At 43.5% G+C, this 20422-nt stretch overlaps 1 protein-coding gene across 1 annotated transcript in view; it reads left to right on the top strand.

The window, feature by feature from the left end:
* LOC138207643 (uncharacterized) overlaps positions 1-20422 on the top strand; it is a 34126-nt gene that overhangs the window by 4115 nt on the left and 9589 nt on the right. The window lies entirely within an intron of this gene.

The following is a 20422-nucleotide window of genomic DNA, read 5'->3' as shown; positions in this document are numbered from 1 at the left end:
TTCTTTTTTTGTAAATTAACAAAGGGGATTCTTGTTGTAATTGTCATTGAACCAAACAATTATTGGCAAGTTTGTGGTGTTGTGTATTTTAATCAGTAAGTCATATTTTGTGGTATTGGTAAATTTTTTGAGAGATACATTTTATGATATTGATTTTATGATAGTTAATTTTTGCAGTGAAATCATTTATAGAAGCATGCCTAGATCCATTAAATGTATTGACATGGTTTAAACACTGAGGCTAGTTTTGGGGCTTGCTAGTGCACAACGCATTATTCTTTCATATTTTTGTTTCTGTATATTTTTTAGAGATCTGTATTTGCTGTGCAGTTATATAATAAGAAAAGCAGCCAGGTCAGTATATTAACTGTCCAACGTTATTCTAGACTGTTAGGTGGCAGTTTGTTTGCAGCTTTTTTCATTAGCAGAATACAAACTAAACGTTCATTTTCTTTGTTGTTGTTGTTTTTTTTCCTTCTGCATCAGCCAAGCTTATGCTCCTTTAATTATCGTGCCTGTCAGACAACAACTAAGAGAATATCCTCATATGTTTCCTTTGACCCAGTCTGGAGAATTTATTTGGCTAAGGAGCCTTGCTGCCTTCTCCTCTGCCATATAAAAAAGAGACTTGTCTGTCTTATTATCAGTTGATGTGTGCAACAACAACAACATCAGAGACGCATGGTTACCAATACACTCTTAGACATCCTTGCATCTGACACAGTAGCATAATTGGTCAGGATGGCCCACATTCCCCATTTGTTGGGCCACAAGACTGTTTGCTGGCTATTATACCCCCAACGTTGTTCACCCATCTGAGCCCCAACCCTCCACAATGTCTCATATCATCACCATTTACATAGTCAAGAGCTGTTAGCTTTGTGCTATGGCAAAACAGAGCCAGAGCCTTTCCCTCTCCTAAACCCTTGTGTTTGCCATCTTCCCTCTGAATTCACTTATTAGCTTTTCATTGCCCAATCTCCCCAAAGGCGTGTTCTACTTAATGGGGTACATGGGGCATAAAGGAAGGGGCAGCAATTTGCATGAAGTCTATTTCCTGTTCCATAGGATTAATCTTGAATCAGGTGAATTACGGCAACAGTATGATGTATAAACAAAACTAGGCTTAACTTAAAAATAATCAATAAATAACAACCTTATCAATAAACTAATTTAAAATCTATGTAAAAATGTTATTTAATTCCAGCATTGTGATTAATATTCTTGTAGGGACAAGTCCCCATAAAGCAGAATTAACCTGTGAAATGTGTATTATTTGGGCAGTTCATTCTTCATATGCTGATATGTGAACATGAGATTTAGCTTGCTAAACTGTTGGCCTGATAGGTTTCTAGACGCTGTTGCCATTGCCTAGCAACAGTGTTTTTACAACCGGTCCACTTGAACACCAAGCATACAGTGCACATGCCTTCCCATGTTGTATGAGCTCACAAGTTCAATTCAATTCAGTTAAATTGTATATAGTGCAAAATCTAAACACAGGTTATTACATGGCACTTAACACATTGATGTCCTTACAACAGAGCTTTACATCATTATACAGAGGAACCCAACTACTCCCACGTAAGATGGGCGGAAAAAACAGGGAAGGAAAAATTCCCTTTTAACAGGAAGAAACCTCAGACAGAACCAGGCTCAGAGGTGGGCGGCCATCTGCCTCGACCAGTTGGGGTGAGAGAAAAGGACAGCATAGAGATCCAAGACATGAACTGTTGATGGGGCCAGCAATCACAGAGCAGAGATGTGCAGCTCCATGGTCGGGGTTGTGTGCAAAAGATTGCGCAGAAACTATGTGAGTGAGGGAACTGTATGGAGAGGCAACAAACAATAAACAAAAAGTATGGGAGAGAGAAAGCATGAAGTTAAGGAGATGTGATGATGAGATATGAGTGTATAGAGAGGAAAGAAGCTCAGTGCATAACGAGGTACCCCAGCAGCCTTGGCCTATAACAGCATAACTAAGGGATGCTGAGCCAGCCCTAACTATAAGCCTTGTCAAAAAGGAAAGTTTTGAGTTTAACCTTAAAGCTAGAGAGGGTTTCTGCCCCTCGAACACAAACTGGGAGTTGGTTCCACAGGAGAGGAGCCTGAAAACTGAAGGCTCTGCCTCCCATTCTACTTTTGGAAATTCTGGGAACCACAAGCAGGCCAGCATTCTGAGAGCGAAGTGCTCTGTCAGGATGATATGGTTCTATAAAGATATCTAAGATACGATGGAGCCTGGTCATGAAGACCTTCGTAAGTGAGCAAGAGAATTGTAATATTTATTCTTGATTTAACAGGAAACCATTGAAGAGAAGCTAAAATCTGTGAAATATGATCTGTCTTGCTAAATCCCATCAGTATAATATAACTCTTGCTCCAGCAAGTTCCATTTCAACACAGTATTTGTGTATTTTCCTACTGCTATGATTAGGTAATCACACCCTGTAGGTAGGTACCCTGCCCTGATACTTTGCACCAGTGTCTAACTGTTTCTTCCCCCCTTGTGTATACCGTAGTTTTTGTGTTCTCTCCCCTCTGTGAAAGTTTGTTTTTGTAATCAGTGCTAAGTAATTCACCCTTTTGTTTTCTAGTAATACTCCTCCTGGGTTTTGAGTCTCTGGTCTGCTCTCTCATTTTGCTCTGGATTTGTTTGCCGACCTTGGCTGTAGTCATTGTACAGCAGTAAGTCTAGTCAGTTCTACTCAACAGTGTTACAGTACAAATTGGCCATAAGAGGGAGTCATTTGACTCGGACTCTGGCCAAGCCTCTCTTCAGATGCAAGGAAGAAGACTTACCCACCCCTGTGAGCAACTTGCTTCCATTAGCCACATTATGAGGGAGGATACAGTGGAGATCAGATCTGTCAATTTATGGAGCAATTCCAACAACTTGCCACCCCTCGACCTCCTCCTGCTGCTATTGTATCTCCTCCTGTGGCTTGAGCCTGGGACACACTGCCGGTGTGGTGCGCGAGTTACTTCTCAGCTGTGGCAGTGCATGTGTGTGTTCACACTGGCTGCATGTCAGCAGCGGTGCTGTTCATTGAATCAATGAGTTTCTCTTTGATAATGGCCATCGCTATTGAATCTTTTAGGTCAGACAACCAATTTGTTGTGAGCAAAAGGCAGTCATGTGATTTGTCCAGCTCCTCACTGACTTTCTTTGCAAGATATTTGCTCACACCCCCTTCTTACTGGGACTTTGTCAGGGTAGGGTACGGTTGGGTTTGAGATTGCGCCATGGAGTTCCTTACCTTGCCATCGTTTCACGTTTTCATTCACGGACTGTCTGAATCCCTAAAAGATCAGCTAGCTCCACTCGAATTCCCTTCGGTTCTCGGCTCTATAATATCATTTCCATCAAGATAGACAATTTGATAAAAGGGCTTCAGATCCACAGTACACCCTCCCTACTCTGGAGGGCAGTCTTCCTGCAACTGCTCTCCTTCCAGGCAACAGTATGCATGCTCACCATTCTCTCCAGCGCCTTCCTTGCCCTCTGCAGCTCCACAGGAGCTAATGCAACATGGGAGGACAAGGTTCTCACCAGAAGAACGACAGTGCTGTTTTCAGGAGGGTCGATGCTTCTACTGCTCACAGCTTGGACAATTCATGACTTCATGCTCAGGAAAAGACCAGGCTCATTAGCAAAAGAACCTCCACAGTGCTAGTCTAAGTACTCGTCTTAAGCTTCTCACTCCCGATCAGCAGGTTAGTCACTGTGTTTTAATTGACTCGGGGGTAGATGAGAGTTTTTTTGACTGGGGCTAAGCCAGAAGATTGAAACTAAGGATTGTCCCCCTCACTAAAGCCCTTGAAGCAAGTGCTCTTGGTGGATGGTTGTTGCAATCAATCAATATTTGTTATTGCATTGTTATGAGGTTAGTGTTTTACCAGGACCCAAATGCAGGCTCACAGACTCGGGTTTGAGTTCCAAAATACAGTCTTTATTTCCATAAGCAAAAACAAACCAAAAGGTGGCACCTACAGTGTCCACTTGCTTCCAAGTCGGGAGGGCAACTCAACTGACTGATCCAGGGAGACACAGTTGGCAGGGCAGCCGGCAGACCAGCGGACAGGACCGCTGGAAGAAACAGTCTATATCCTCCGAGTTGGGAGGGCAACTCCACCAACTGGTGACTCCGACAGGTAGCTCTGCAGGTGGAATTAGAGCCGGGGGAACGGGAACAGGACGGACGGAGGACGGACGGACGGACGGAGGGAGGGAGGGAGGACGGACGGACGGGTGACTAACTAATGAACCGACAACCAGAGGAGTGCAGGGGCAGGGTACATATAGTCCGGGGAGGTGATCAGGGAGATGCAGCACACCTGCAGGTGGTGATCTGGGGTGAGTGACTGCAGCTGCTGGGACCGGTGAGGGGCGTGGCCACGGGAGGTGAGGAGAGGAGGACACAGAACAAGCAGACAGGGGACTGAGGGGACACAGGAGGAGGGGTGATCGGGGGCAAAACGGAGGAAAACCGGACTCCTGACATGCATAGCTGTACAATGAAATTCAGTGCTCACACAGTTGTATAATAATGCATATAAAAAGACAACATACACACTCACACATTCAGATCATTGTAAAAAACATAAAAATGGGAATTGTAATAAAAGTTCTAACTACTCGGTTAAATACTACTGTATATATTGCAGTTATCCCATGGTTATTGCACATTCTAAGCAGAGTTTGAGGAATTTAAAGCTGGTCACTCTCTCCACCATGTCTCCTCCAATGTATAGAGGATCAAGTTCCTGTTTTCGTTGCCTGAAGTTGATGATGAGCTGTTTTGTTTTGGAGATGTTAAGTGGCAGGTTGTTGAGGGAGCACCATTCTCTTAGCTTGCTGATGTCAAATTGATCCTACCAAATTAATGGATCAAAAAAAAATCTGACAATTAAAAGCAGACTATTAAATATCAGATCTCTCTCGTCTAAACCTCTGTTAGTAAATGACTTGATAACTGATCATCAGATTGATTTCTCACAGAGACCTGGCTGCAACAGGAAGAATATGTCAGTATTAATGAAGCAACTCCTCCCAGTCATATTAATTATCATATTCCTAGAGATTCAGGCCGAGGAGGAGGAGTGGCAGCAATCTTCTACTCAAGTTTATCAATTAATCCAAAGCCGAAACTTAGTTATAAGTCATTTGAGAGTCTGACTCTTAGTCTCTCACACCCAAACTGGACAGCAGAGAAACCGATTCTATTTGTTGTTGTTTATCGCCCACCTGGTCCTTATTCAGAGTTTCTAACTGAATTCTCTGACTTTTTATCAGATTTAGTGCTGAGTTCAGATAAAGTGATGATAGTGGGAGACTTTAACATTCATGTTGACATGGACAACGACAGCCTCAGTTCTACTTTTAGCTCATTATTAGATTCTATGGGCTTTTCTCAGAATGTAAATAAACCCGTCACCGTGGTAGCCACATCCTTGATCTGGTTCTGTCGTATGGCATGGAAACGGAAAATTTTATTGTATTTCCTCAAAACCCTGTTTTGTCGGACCACTTCTTATTAACATTTGAAGTTACAATAATGGACTACATTCATAGTGACGAAGAGTCACAGCTCTGTCTTCAGCTCTCAGCAGTAATGACTTCATCAACTTCTTTACCAATAAAATTCTCACTATTAGGGAGAGAATTGGGCAGACCCTTCCTGCCACAGTCACTGATGTGATGTTAAGCACAGTAGCCCTGGAAGCAACTGTAGGACCAGATGTAAACTTGGAAAATTTCTCTCCTGTTGAGCTCTCTGAGTTAACTAGAATTATTTCTTCATCTGGATCCTCTAGCTGTCTGTTAGATCCCATCCCAACTAAACTTTTTAAGGAAGTCTTCCCTTTAATTAATACTTCCATATTAGATCAAATCAACCTATCTCTTGTAACCAGCTTTGTACCGCAGGCTTTTAAAGTGGCTGTAATTAAACCTTTACTTAAAAAGCCGACTCTTGGTCCAGCTGTTTTAGGAAACGACAGACCAATTTCCAACCTGACGTTTATTTCTAAAATCCTTGAAAAAGTTGTTGCAAATCAACTTTTTGATCATTTACAAAGGAATGATCTGTTTGAAGATTTTCAGTCGGGCTTTAGAGTTCATCATAGCACAGAAACAGCACTGGTGAAAGTTACTAATGACCTTTTATTAGCCTCAGATAATGGACTCGTCTCTGTACTTGTTCTTCTGCCTCAGTGCTGCTTTTGATATGATTGATCATACGATCTTATTGCAGAGATTAGAAGACGTTACGAAGATTAAAGGAACTGCATTAGACTGGTTCAAATCCTACTTATCAGATAGATTCCAGTTTGTCCATGTCAACAATGAGTCTTCCAGACAAACAAGTTAGTTATGGAGTTCCACAAGGCTCAGTGTTAGGCCCAATACTTTTTACTTTGTACATGCTTCCATTAGGAGATGTCATCAGGAAGCACTGCGTCAACTTCCATTGTTATGCAGATGACACTCAGCTATATCTTTCTATAAAACCAAATGAAACTAATCAGTTAGTAAAACTTGAAGCCTGTTTAAAAGACATAAAGGCCTGGATGACCAAAAACTTTCTGCTTCTAAATTCAGACAAAAGGGAAGTTATTGTACTTGGTCCTAAACACCTCAGAAACTCTTTCTGTAATCACTTAGTTACTCTGGATGACGTTGTCTTGGCCTCCAGCAAAACTGTGAGGAACCTTGGAGTCATCTTTGATGAGGATTTGTCCTTTAGACACCATATAAAGCAAATCTCCAGAACTGCCTTCTTTCATCTACGTAATATTAATAAAATCAGGAAAATCCTTCCTCGGCGTGACGCAGAAAAACTCATTCATGCGTTTGTTACTTCTAGGCTAGATTATTATAATTCCTTGTTGTTAGGATGTCCAAATAATACATTATTAAATTATTATTATGGAGTTTTTTTCCCCCCACCTAGCTTATGTGGGAATTGTTGAATTGTTGGGTTTCTCTGTATAATATTGTAAAGTTCTGCTGTAAGGGCTTTAATGTGTTAAGTGCCATGAAATAACCTGTGTTGTGATTTGGCGCTATATAAATAAAATTGAATTCAATTGAATTGAATCCCTGTAAGCAGGGGTGGGGAGTGATGGGCCCCCAGCTCTATGGTCGGTTTGTGAGGAAGTCACCATTCTGCTGGGGGTGATTGTGTTGAATGCGTAACTAAAGTCCACAAACAGCATCCTCCCATATGTTCCAGGGTTCTCCAGATGGGCCAGTGCTTTATGGAGAGCCGTGTTAATGGCATTGTCTGTTGATATGTTGGCTCTGTATGCAAACTGGTGTGGGTCCAAGGCAGGTGGAAATGAGGATTTGATGTGTGTTAGGACCAGCCTTTCAAAGCATTTCATCACGGTGGAGGTGAGAGCCACCGGTCTGTAGTCAGTGAGTCTGCTGATAGATGTTTTTTTAGGGACAGACACAATGATTGCAGATTTGAAGCATTTGGGGACAGTATAATATGACATGAGAGGTTGAAGATGCTGCTAAATACCACCGCCAGCTGATCTGCACAGTCTCTGAGCGTCCTCCTAACTTCATTGGTTGGTAGCAGTCCAGTCCCAGTCTCTGCCTCGCTCACCTTAAAGCGTGCGAAGAAGTGGTTCAGTTCCTCTGCTAGTGAGTCGCTGCTGCTGGTGCTGGTTGTATCTCTGTGTTAGGTTCAGAACCGTAACATAGCGCTGATAGGATAAGAATCAAACCCACAGTCAGACAAAAACAAGGCTTGGACCCAAATCTGAGTTTTACTTGCAGCAAGGGAAGTAAAGCAGGGTCTTAGAGTTGTAAGCTCTTCACCTGGCATCAGCCAACTCCGAATCAGACTTCCCTCTTTGCACCTTTTATTGTACATATGGGGTTACATGTGATTACAGTCATATATAAGCATGTTGTGCAATGTGAGTGTGTAGGCATTAAATGTTCTTTGCACACTATATGGGTATGTTTGCTTTTAATTTATGTGCGTGCTAAACTAGATAAGCCAGTTCCTCCTCCTCCGAGGGGATGTGTGTTGCAGGAGAGGAATTCGTGATTTGTGCATGCAGTAGTGACCTTTCAACTACAGTTTAATGCATAGACTAGATGAAACTTTACACACATAGCAGTAACTTAATTTACACACTGACAATGAGTTACTATTTTTCCTAACATTCCCTCCTGTTTGTCATTTTGTAAATTCCTTAGATCATTGTGACATCAACATAACACCACTTGTTTTCACATTTTCAATGTATGCATCATTTTAGACCTTGGAATCATTTCACTCATTTTCAGGGGGGTCCCGTTCATATTGCTGTAGGAGCATATAATTAAATAATGTGTTTGCCACCATCTTCTGCATCATCATCCATAGGCAGGGAATAACACAACTTATGAGTACACAGAATATTATCAACACCGCGAGTACAGGCATGAATATCTTCAGCAACATATGCCACCATGGGCCCGTAGTCAACCAGGAGTACATATCCCAGCTTCCTCTGCCAGGGTGGTCTATGGTCATAACAGATTGCATTTGTTTCAGGACATTCATGGCAGTGGATATGTTGGTGTTAACCTCGTCAGGAATATACGTACAACATGTAGTTCCTATTTTCACACAGACACCTCCCTCAGATGCAGTCAGGAGGTCCAATACCATCCTGTTCTGGAGCACCATGAGGCGGAGTGCCTCGATCTCACGATTTTGGCGTGTAGGGTCACTTGTTTGGAAGAGTGTGGCATGTGAGAACACACAAAACAATCACTTTTATTATACGACCTGACGAGGACCTTTACGTAGCTGTACCACATGTTAGTATCCCATGAGTTTTTTGGGTTTTCGTCCGTCCATGTCCATTCTTCTGGTTGCTGGTTTGTCCATCTTGTTCTTCTTATAGTTCCATCACCGTTGTGGCGGAGCAGGAGGAGACATAGTCCTGCAAGAGTGGTTACGACAAGAAAATAAACCCACCTGCATGCCATTGTTGACAGGATACTATGGGCGCGGATCAGTTGTTTTCTTCAATGGGTTGAGACCAGGGAGCCTAGAGCTACACCCACCCTTTGTAACCAGACTTCCACCACTACCCGCTGTTGGCAGCAGACAAGGGGGTCACTCTCTTGCAGTGGCTCAAATGTATCCAGGTGCCTCTCTCCGCGATTTTTACGGCCGTTGGTGTGGTCAGGAGAACTTGGTATGGTCCAGTCCAGTGGGGGTTGGACCAACACTTCCTTTTGATGACCTTGATCAGCACCCAGTCACCGGTTTGGACTGGATTTTCCTGTGGGGACACAATGTGGTCTGGCAGATTATTTGCACTCATTATTTCTTTTCCTTTCATCATTTTACACATCCAATCAGTTAATGTGTTTTCTTCTTGTTCTTTTTCTTCATCGTCATAAAATAATGGTAATTTGAACGGTCTACCATTTACTATTTCAAATGGAGTTAGTCCATTTTCAGTTGGGGTTATTCTCATGTACATTTTTACCAGATCTATACATTCTGGCCAGGTCCTTCCTATTTGCTCCATAGTTTTTCGTAGCCTTAATTTCACCGTACCGTTTGCTCTTTCCACTAATCTTGCACTTTGTGGATGGTACGAGCAGTGATTTTTTAATGTTATCCCTAAGTGTTGCGCTAGGTATGTTATCACATCATTTACAAAGTGTGAGCCATTATCACTGTATATTATTCTGGGGATGCCATGCTGTGGGATGATGTTTTTGCATATAGCTTTAGCTACTGTTATAGCATCTGCCTTTCTGCTTGGGATAATCTCCACCCATTTGGAGAATGGGCATATCAGAACCAAACAATATTGGAAGTTATTATTTTTTATTTAATTCAATAAAATCCATGTGTATTATTTCAAATGGGTGTTCAGCTCTCGGGAATACACCGCGTTTTGGTCTGACGTTTCCTTGGGAGTTATGTTTACAGCAGATTAAGCATGATCTACAAAAATCTTTTGAGTATGAATTGAATCCTATTGTATAGAAATGTTGATGTATCCCTTCAACCATCCCTCCTGTTGAGACATGGCAAGGCCCATGACTCAAAATGGCCGCTGTTTTGTACAGGTTTCGTGGTAGTACAGGTTTGTTGTTTATGTGATATATGCCGTTTTGTATTTGTGCTCCATTTTTTAACCATAGCTGTTTTTCTGATGTTGGTGAATTCGCTTGCATATCTATTAAAATTTCATTAGATATTGGTTTGATTTCCTCGTTTGGTTTCTGATGGACTATGGTGTACATGCCATATTGTCCTGTTGCTGCTTCTTTGGCTGTTTTATCGGCAAATGCATTGCCTTTGCTTATTCTGTCCATTTTCTTTGTATGCGCTGCACATTTGCATACTGTGATTTTCTTTGGTAACAGGACTGCTTTAAGGAGTTCTTTTAATAAGTCCACATGCTCGACAGGTTTTCCTGTGGATGTGGTCATTCCTCTCCGTGACCATTGGGCTGCGAATAAATGTAGCGTGGAGAATGCATATTGACTATCAGTATATATAGTGACGCTCTGATCTTGTGCTATTTTGCATGCTTCTGTTAAGGCTATAACTTCTGCTGCCTGGGCTGAGAGGTTCGAGGCTAATTTTTTCGCCTGTACAACTTCTTTGCCTGTGACCACAGCGAATCCTGTTTGTGTTTTTCCATCTGGTGACTTTGAGCTTGACCCATCAACATACAATGTCATACCCTCTGTTAGGGGTATGTCAGTTAAGTCTGGTCTGGGTTTGCACATTTGTTCTGTCAAGGCTTTACAGTTGTGTGGTGTACCGTCTTCTGGCGTGGGCATGAGTGTGGATGGATTTAATGTGGTGCATCGCTTCAGGGTTATGTGTGGCTGTGATAGCAGTACCGATATTATAGCGAGATGTCTTGCTGGTGATAAGAATGTCATTTTAGTTTGTGTCGTCAGAACATCCACCTCGTGTGTGACTAGCAGTGTTAATTGGTGAAACAACACCACTTCCGCGGAGCACTGTACGGCTTGTGCTGCTGCGCATACTGCTCTTACACACGGGGGTAGTGCACACGCCACTGGGTCCAATCTTTTAGAGTAGAAAGCTACTGGCTTCATTTTTCCTCCATATTCTTGTGTCAGTACCGATATCATAAACGGACCTTTGCAGTCCACTGTCTGTGTGAAGGGTTTATCATAGTCTAATAAGTATGTGGCTGTAGTTTCGGCTGTCTTTTTCTTTTTCTTTTTTATAATACTTTGGGCGTGTTGAGCCCAGTTCATGCACCGAACGAGTCCGTCTGTCGGGTGGTTAACATTGTGTTTTCTAATAAAGTCAGCTATACTTTGGTGGAGGCCTGAAATCAGAGCCTGTTTTAGTTGTTGTTGATATGGGCCATCTTCGTTATTGTCGTCGTGTAGTCCGCTATTCTGTCTGAACACTCCCTCCAGTCTTGTCCTGTATTCATATACGTCCTCTCCTTCTTTTTGTCTACATTGTGCTATTTTAGCGTAGTCTGGTCTCCGACGGAATACTTCGGTCATGCTGTCATACACGGGTTGTATCTGGGCACTTAGTTCTGCTGTACCGTATAGCCTAGGACGTTACCATCCGCTGCTTTCCCTGTGTACACTCTTCTTACTCTATTCCAATTATATGTGAGACATCTTTTAAACGTTTGTTCTACTTCTATGCCATTGAGGCGGTAGGAGTCTCTTAACTGTTTATGTCTCTCTATCCATCCCTCCACATCAGTGACATAGTCTCCTAAGCTTTTACATGCTTCTGCACATTCGCTCTCCGTCCATGGTCTGTATACGTCAATAGTTCGGGCATCGTCATCGTTCACTCCATAGTGCGGGTTTGCCACAGCTATCAGTGGAAATGTTTCAGAGCTGCATTTTGGCAGGGGGTCTGGCTTTGTGCCGCACCCTTCACAGTTGTCATTTTTCCGTAGTATGCCATATTTTTCTTTATAGGTTGTCAACGCTGGATACACGCCAGCTGCTCCAGCTGTCTGACTTCTAGTTCTTATGGGACTAGTTAGTCTAGCTGCAGTCGGGCCAATTTCGTTTATCACTTTTTGTTCCTCTTCTAATTCCTGTTGTCTCTGGCGCTCCTCTTCTGCGTCTAATCTTTCCAACTCTCTAACTGCTCTCTCTGCTTCTTCCCTCCGCTGTCGATGTATATCAGATGGGGGTCCTGTCTCTTCATCCTGTTTTACGACTGCCGTGGCTTGCAGCGTAGTACGCTTATCTCTCCCTGCTTTTTTCCTTTTTTTTGCTTGTTCTAACCATTTTCTAGCTACACCTAACTGTTCTTCCTTTCGCCGCTTGTTTTTCCCTGTCTTTCCCGACACACTTAGCATCAATCCTTCTACTACTTTCTTACATTGCAAGAAATGTACATTAATCTTCCGTCAAAATCAAACTTTTTCTTCCAGTTGTCTAGGAATCTGGTGCTGCCTGGATATGCCCGTTCCATAAACTTGGAGTCTCCCTCTAAGGCAGGCTTACTGTTTTCACTCCCCATTATGTTAATATTCTTTGTGTCCTTTACAGACTACGTGTCTTTTTCAGGACCTATTTTCCTTAATCCACGACTATGTGTACTTCAACAGACCACAGGATTATGTTTACACCGTTAGGTTTCCTCCTGTGCTGTTGCTTCCACTAGTGGCATTCACACACACACACACACACATTCGCTCGAGCTCTCTGTTAACCTCCCTTACGGCGGAGTCACCTAATTTCTGTTAACCTTCCTTACGGCGGAGTCACCTGATTAACCTCCCTTACGGCGGAGTCACCTAATTGACCTCCCTTACGGCGGAGTCACCTAATTGACCTCCCTTACGGCGGAGTCACCTAATTGACCTCCCTTACGGCGGAGTCACCTAATTGCACATTCACGGTTATAGAGCCGTACTCTTTCCTTACTTTTAGCGTTGTTTCTGTCTCCTAGGGTGATTCAGGATCCCGTCAATCGTCGTCCACCGAGGGGAGTTCAGACGTTATAGCACCGGCCTGGCCACGAATTCACGCCCCAGGTCTTTTTGCAGGCATCCTAGATGTCCTGGCTGTCGACAGACTCCGGTGTGTCCTCTTCCTCCTCACTGGGTGGCGATATCTTGGGATCCGGCTCGAAGGACCAAGTTGTATGTTAGGTTCAGAACTGTAACATAGCGCTGATAGGATAAGAATCAAACCCACAGTCAGACAAAAACAAGGCTTGGACCCAAATCTGAGTTTTACTTGCAGCAAGGGAAGTCCGTGCAGGGTCTTAGAGTTGTAAGCTCTTCACCTGGCATCAGCCAACTCCGAATCAGACTTCCCTCTTTGCACCTTTTATTGTACATATGGGGTTACATAACAGCACGTGATTACAGTCATATGTAATCATGTCATATGTCAACATGTTCACATGTTGTGCAACGTGAGTGTGTAGGCATTAAATGTTCTTTGCACACTATATGGGTATGTTTGCTTTTAATTTATGTGCGTGCTAACCTAGATAAGCCAGTTCCTCCTCCTCCGAGGGGATGTGTGTTGCAGGAGAGGAATTCGTGATTTGTGCATGCAGTAGTGACCTTTCAACTACAGTTTAATGCATAGACTAGATGAAACTTTACACACATAGCAGTAACTTAATTTACACACTGACAATGAGTTACTATTTTTCATAACACTCTGCTACGTCTGAAGTTGGTGATATGCCTTGCCATACACGAGGGTCCCTGTCACTGAAGTGTCCTTCAATTTTCTGCCTGTAGTCTGCTTTTGCTTCCTTGATGGCTTTCTTCAGTTTGGACAGGGCATCACATCCATGGTCGCCAGACCTGAAGGCTGTTTTGTGGACCTGCAGGACCTTAACGTCCCTAGTCATCCACGGTTTGTTGTTTGGGAAGCATCTGATATGCTTATCAACAATGACATTATCAATACAGTTCTGTACATAAAACAATACTGTGCATGTGTAGCTATGTCTTGTTGTGCAAATAAGTCCCAGCAAGTTCGCTCAAAACAGTCTAAATTGAGTAGATGCCCCTTTAAGGCCATGTTGTTATGGTTCTCAGAACAATTATTACTCATGAGAGGTCTGTAAGCAGGGGTGAGAAAAAGTGATAAGTGGTTAGACTGACCCAGGTGGGGGAGGGTGGAGTATGTACAGTATGTACCCTTCCTTAATGTTGCTCAGTGATCCAGAGTATTTTGTCACATGTTGGTGGAATTTAGGGGGGACTGTTCTCAGATTGGCTGGATTGAAAGTCCAGCTACAATAAAAATCCCATCTGGATGAGTCGTGTCCAGTTTACTAATGGCTGTTAGTAAAGATGTCCAATGCTACCTGATAACAACTGTGAACTCCCACAGCAGGTAAAAGGGTCGGCATCTCAGTGTTATGTACTCTAGTTCTTGCAAGCAATGTCCGTCTTTCACGGTTGTGTTTGTACACCACTTGTTATTGGAGTAGATGCATAGCCCCCCGCCTCTGCTCTTACCCGAGTTCTTGGTCCTGTCGGCTCCGTGCACTGCGCGGCTATACTAGCATAATAGCCTCGTCAGTGATCCCCGTATCGAGCCAGGTCTCAGATATTACCAATATCTAACAGTCCTGCACTGATTTTTGTGCCGCAATGATCAGCTCCAGTTCTTCCATTTTGTTGTAGCGCGATCTGGCATTGGAAAGGTAAATGCCGGGTAGTGCTGGCTTGTGGGGGGGCTCTCTTTAGCCTGGCTCGCATTCCAACCCAGCAGCCTGTTCTTTTCAGCCTGTTCTTTTCTGTTTCTTTTCCCTTTGCCGCCTCTTGCGTCTTCCCTCTGGTATAGTAATCCACTGAGACCCTGCTGGCCAGACTATGTCTTTCGGAATATGTTCGTATTGATAGTTCCGGATAAACCCCATTTTACTGCATTATGTTCCAATCCTTAGAAGGTCTTCCCGTTTATATGTCGAGTCGCTGATCGACAGACAAGCAGACACAACAAACAAAACAAACGTAACGAAATACCACTGGAAGAGCAAAGCCGCTGCGAATGTGTGCCATCTTGTCTTGACTTTGATCTTCTCTGATTAGTATAACCTAGCCTAAGCCTATTAAGTTTGTTATGGCCAAGAATCACACAGACACATTAAGTTCTCATTTCTTCACCCTCTCCATAGCTATTGAAACACAATCCCCACACAAACTGCCCTACTGGGGAGATTTGAAGTTGAAGAGAACATTGTTCTGATAGCTCTTTCTTTTCAAATCCTCTTCCGGCGCCACCACCTTTTCTGGTTTTCAGCACCGCCTCTTCACCTGAGCCCATAGAGAAAGACCAGCCTTTTGCTCTTTACCCTCCTCTGTCTTCTCTGGACTCAGATTTTCCTGACCTGTCCAAAGTCCCTGCCTGCTACCTATATTTTAAGGAGATTTTTTAACAAAACAAAGGCCACTTCCTTGCCACCTCTTCAACCTTATGTTTGGTTCTTTGAACTGCTTTCTGGAACCTTCCCACCTAAGGGGAACCTGTACTCCCTGTCAGCTCCTGGAAGGGAAGCCATGAAAAAATACATAGACGTTTCACTGGCTGCCGACATCATTCGCCCATCCTCTTCATCACCCAGGTTCTGGGTTCTATTTCATCAGCACTCTCTTTCACTGCATTGACTACCGAGGCCTTAACAAGCTCACAGTCAAAAACAGGTATTCCCTTTCTTGAATTGTTGCGGGAAGATAAGATCTTCACCAAACTGGACTTGAGAAATCCATATAATTTTATGAGGATCCGTGAGGGGAATGAGTGGAAGATGCCTTTTAATACCACTTTGTACCTAATTATGCTGTTTCGTCTCACCAGTGCTCCAGCAGTTTTCCAGTCACTGATCAATGATTTTTTTCGGAGACACGCTTAATCCATTCACTTTTGTCGATCTGGGTAGCATCCTTATCCTCTGACAGGGAGACACATGTCCACCGGGTTTTCTAGCACCTTCTCAACAATCAGCTCTATGTGAAGGTTAATGAGTACAAGTTTCACATACCATCAGTCTCCTTTCCAGGGTTCAGTTCTATTGCTTTCTCCTGTGCATGCCCTAACATCAGTATATTTTTAGTTCCAGTGGTATTCCCAGGAAAACTCACTCCATCACAGAGAAACTAAGACATGGAGAACAGAGGACTGTTGACCATTAAGGTCCCCTTGGAGGAATAGAGTCGCTAACTGGAGGAGCCTGAGCAGCCTTTTGTCGTCTGGACTGACATTTACAGTACATGCTTAACTACGGACAAGCCAGATGGGTGCTTTAATCATTTAAATTTCACCCTGTTGTATGGCCTTGGCCGTAAAAATATTCAACCTGACAACTTGTCCTGCCTTTTTGACCCCAGCTTGGCTACCCTGATGCCCGAAACCCCCAGCCTTACCACACCCTACCTCCTTCTTGCCTGGAAGGGGCTGGAACCTTGAGGAACGGGTCAGGCAGGCTAGTGTTAATGTCTTGGTTTCACATGGATGTCCTCACAACCGGTTGTTTGTCCCTGTCTTTCTCTGTTCTTATTTTCTTGGCCCACACAAACCTTCTTGCTTTTCATCTTGGGGTATGCCAAACTCTTCTCTTGGTTAAGCGCTTTTGGTGACCATCTATGGAGAGAAGTGTGTATGTGGTAAATTTTCCCATCTGTGCCAGAAGTAAAACCTCTCATCGTCCACTCACTGGCTCTCTGAATTCTCTCCTGGTACCTGGAGATTGTAACCACAGTCTTACAGTGGTTGACAGATGTTACAATATGGTACATTTTCATTTACCTGGACAAGTTGCCCTACACCAAAGAAATGGTGGAGGTGATGTTGTACCATGTCTTCCATCTGCATAGTGTCCCAAGAGATGTGGTGTTAGACCAGGGTCCTCAGTTAATCTCTCAGTTCTGGAAATCCTTCTTCTCCCCTCTGTCAAACTCTTTCCATCTTCCACCCTCAGTCCAACGGCCATACTGAACATCTGAATCAAGAGTTGGAGGCAGCTCCTCGCATGACTGTCCAGAACCGGACGTCCTTGAGTAAGCTAATCATTTGGGTTGAATATGCTCCTGATAGCTTGCCATGCTCATTCTTGGGTCTCTTCCTCTTCCAGTGCACATATGAATAGCAGCCTTTCTTGTTTCTTGCCTTGGAGACAATAAGTCAATGTTGTGTCTGTATGCCCAAGCCTTTAATTAGAAGTGCCACCACACTTGCATGCAGGGATGTCAAGTATAGCTCGGGAATGTGGCCTGCAGTGAGCAGTTGGCCAACTGCCAGCAGACCACTGCTAACCATATCCCTTACCAAACAGAGGGTTTGGCCCACCACCTGGGACCTTTCCCTGAATTCCCCTGAATTGTACCTGTTTCGTTTGACCATTTCCCATCTCCAAGATGGTGAACCTGCTTGCTGGGCGGCTTCAACTTCCCAGATGTATGAGGATCCACCCCACATTCCATGTGTTACGGATCATCGATGATGGACCAGTTACACGGTCCATCACTTTTGGCTGTCTGTCACCAGGGCCTAGACCTCATCCAGGACTTCCACCAATGCCTCTCTGATCACCTTGGGCTATCAGTAGTTTTCTGTAGAAGAGGGGGTATTGGCACAATCCGTTCCTGTCACTGATGTTCCCCTTGTTTCCACATTTTTTATTTTTACCACTCCATGTTTTATTTTTGTGGGCTGATATGTCACTCCTTTTCAGAGCCTTGACTTCCTGTGTTTGTTCCTTCACCGCCCTGATTAGTTCCACCTGTGTCATAATGGACTCTCTTGCTCTTGTGTATATAGTCTGCAGGTTCCTTGCCCTCTGCACCAGTTAACTGTTGTACTTAGTGCGAGGTGTTCCACACAGTTTTTTTTCCTGATTTTTGACTCTCAGATCTTTGCCTCAGCCTGTTCCTCTGGATTGGTTTACCTGACTTTCTTGTTCCAGTTATACATAAGATCCATAAGATCTTAGTAAAGACTTGAGCTTTTGAATTGAGCTGTTTGCGAGTCATGCTTTTGGGTCCTGTGAATTCTACTCAGCAGTTCTACTCACCATATGGGACTTATTATTGAAAAAGAGAATGAATTAAAACTGCAAGCAGTGATGTACGGGCCCTCGCACTCTGGTGCGCCACCTCCCCGAAGCTGCCTACCCAAAGCCGCCTCCACGAAGCCGTCTCCCCGAAGCCGTCTCCCCAACGTGCAGCGCGCGAGGGACTGCGTATAGCTGCTTAAAGTTGCTATTTTTGTCTCGTTTCCTGTCTCCAGCAGGGGGCGCTGGCGAGCCGTTTGGCCACACCGACTCGCAAAACACATCAGATGTATCGTCTCACCACGCCGGACGTATGGTACACGTTTTGTGAGGTTTCAACCATCCGTTGACCTTAAACATCAACTTCCTGTGTCACGGCGAGCGAGGCGTTTAGCCACGCCCACTCGCAAAGCACATCAGATATATCATCTCACCACCCCGGATGTATGTGACACGTTTTGTGAGGTTTCAAGCATCCTTTGACCTTAAACATCAACTTCCTGTGCCGCATCGTCAGGCGACACCCATTGACAAAATCGAACGAATGTCTCAATATATCATCAACTACATGTTTAGGTTATTGTGACCCGACTTTACGTTCATGGGATCAACCAGCTCGATGTAGAATGTGAAAGTATGAAGTGTCAGAATCGGCCAAAATGGCAACTAAATTCAAAATTTCCGGTGGCCAACAGGGGGCGCTATGACTATGAGCGAATATTACCCCACAGGGGTCTTCAGGGCGGGGCTGTTATCATACCTGTGATGTTTGGAGAAGGTTGGTCCATGTACATAAGATTTAAAGCAACTTGTAGTTTCATGGCGAGACCTCAAAATGGCCACCACGCTACGGGCACACACATCGATGAAAACAAATTATTTATACAACTTTTAATCCCAAACATGTTTTCTATCCATAGAACCTAAATTCAAGTCGGTCGGACAAAATCTATCGGACTAGTTCGACAAAGTACAACGTGTCAGAATCGGCCAAAATGGCAACTAAATTCAAAATGGTGGACTTCCTGTCGAGTTGATGTAACGGTGCAATGTAACTTTTTTTTGCGTCTAGGTGTGATACACGTGTCCACCGGATTTCGTGAATTTAGGTAAATGTGGGCGCCGGGGCATCTCTTTAGGGGGCGCTCTTGAGCCGTTTGGCCGCGCCCACTCGCGACTCCACTCGAATACGGAATTTTTTCGCCGGGAGACATATGTGTATCCACTTTCATGAGTTTTTGAATATGATAAAGCTTCCAAAAAGGCAAATCACTTTATGTAAGGAGAAGAACGACGAACTACCAAGAACATTTTTACGAAATACAACAGGGCTTTCGCACCGATGCTCGGTGCTCCGGCCCTAATAAACAAAACTATGGAAGAGAAAAACCATGACGTAAAGATGTAATGGTGCCCTATAAATGCATAGATAGTGAAAGAGAGAGAGAGGAGGGGAGCTCAGCACTTCATGGGATGTTCCATAGCAGCTTCGGCCTATAACAGCATACCTAAGGGGCCACCTGAGCCAGCCGACTATAAGCTTTATCAAAAGCAATGTTTCAAGCCTAACCTTAAAAGGGGAGAGGGTGGCTGCCTCCCACACTGAAGCTCGGAGCTGGTTCCACAGGAGAGGGACCTGAAAGCTGAAGGCTCTGCATCCCATTGTACTTTTGAAAAGTATAAGAACCACAAGCAGGTCAGAATTCTGAGATCAAAGCACTCTATGATTGGTCATTAAGAACTTTATAAATCAACAGGAGCATTTTAAATACTATTCTTGATTTTATAGGAAGCCATGAAGAAAAGCTGAATTAGGAGAAAAGTGATTTCTCTTGCAAAATCCTGTCAGTACTCGCATTTTGGATTAACTGCAGGCTTTTTAATGAGTAATTTGGACATCCTGACAACAAGGAACTACAATAATCTGTCCTTGAAGTAACAAATGCATTGATTAGCTTTTTTGCAGGATGAAGCAGGATGTTTTTTTAAAGCAATCCTCGAGAGTTGCTTTACCTCACAGAAGTGCTGGAGACCAATGCCAAGTCATCCACAGAACTAAGTGATTAGATAGAGAATTTGGTGTTTAGAGAAAGGTGTTTACTAGTAATAACTTCAGTTTTGACCAAATTTAGAAGTAAAAAAAATTTAGTTTCACCCTTTTGAAACTATTGCATTTTTTCAGTGATTTCTCTTATGTGGGTTCATAGATTGATATATCGAGGTGTAATCTGCTCAAAAATGGAAGTTCATTCAGTGTTTCGTTATGATATCACCTAAGGGGAGCATGTATAATATGAAAAGTATTGGACCTAGCATCAAACTTTGACCTGAAGGAGTCATTATGGACATGAACGAGTCATTGTGGACATGAACAAATTGAAATCTATCCATTAGAT

Source organism: Embiotoca jacksoni, unplaced genomic scaffold, assembly GCF_022577435.1.
Source record: "Embiotoca jacksoni isolate LCO1_2020_lvr unplaced genomic scaffold, fEmbJac1.0.p SCAF_33, whole genome shotgun sequence".
In the NCBI taxonomy this organism is placed as follows: domain Eukaryota; kingdom Metazoa; phylum Chordata; class Actinopteri; family Embiotocidae; genus Embiotoca; species Embiotoca jacksoni.
Note: the sequence above shows the minus strand (reverse complement) of the source record. Positions and strands in the feature narration are given on the sequence as shown.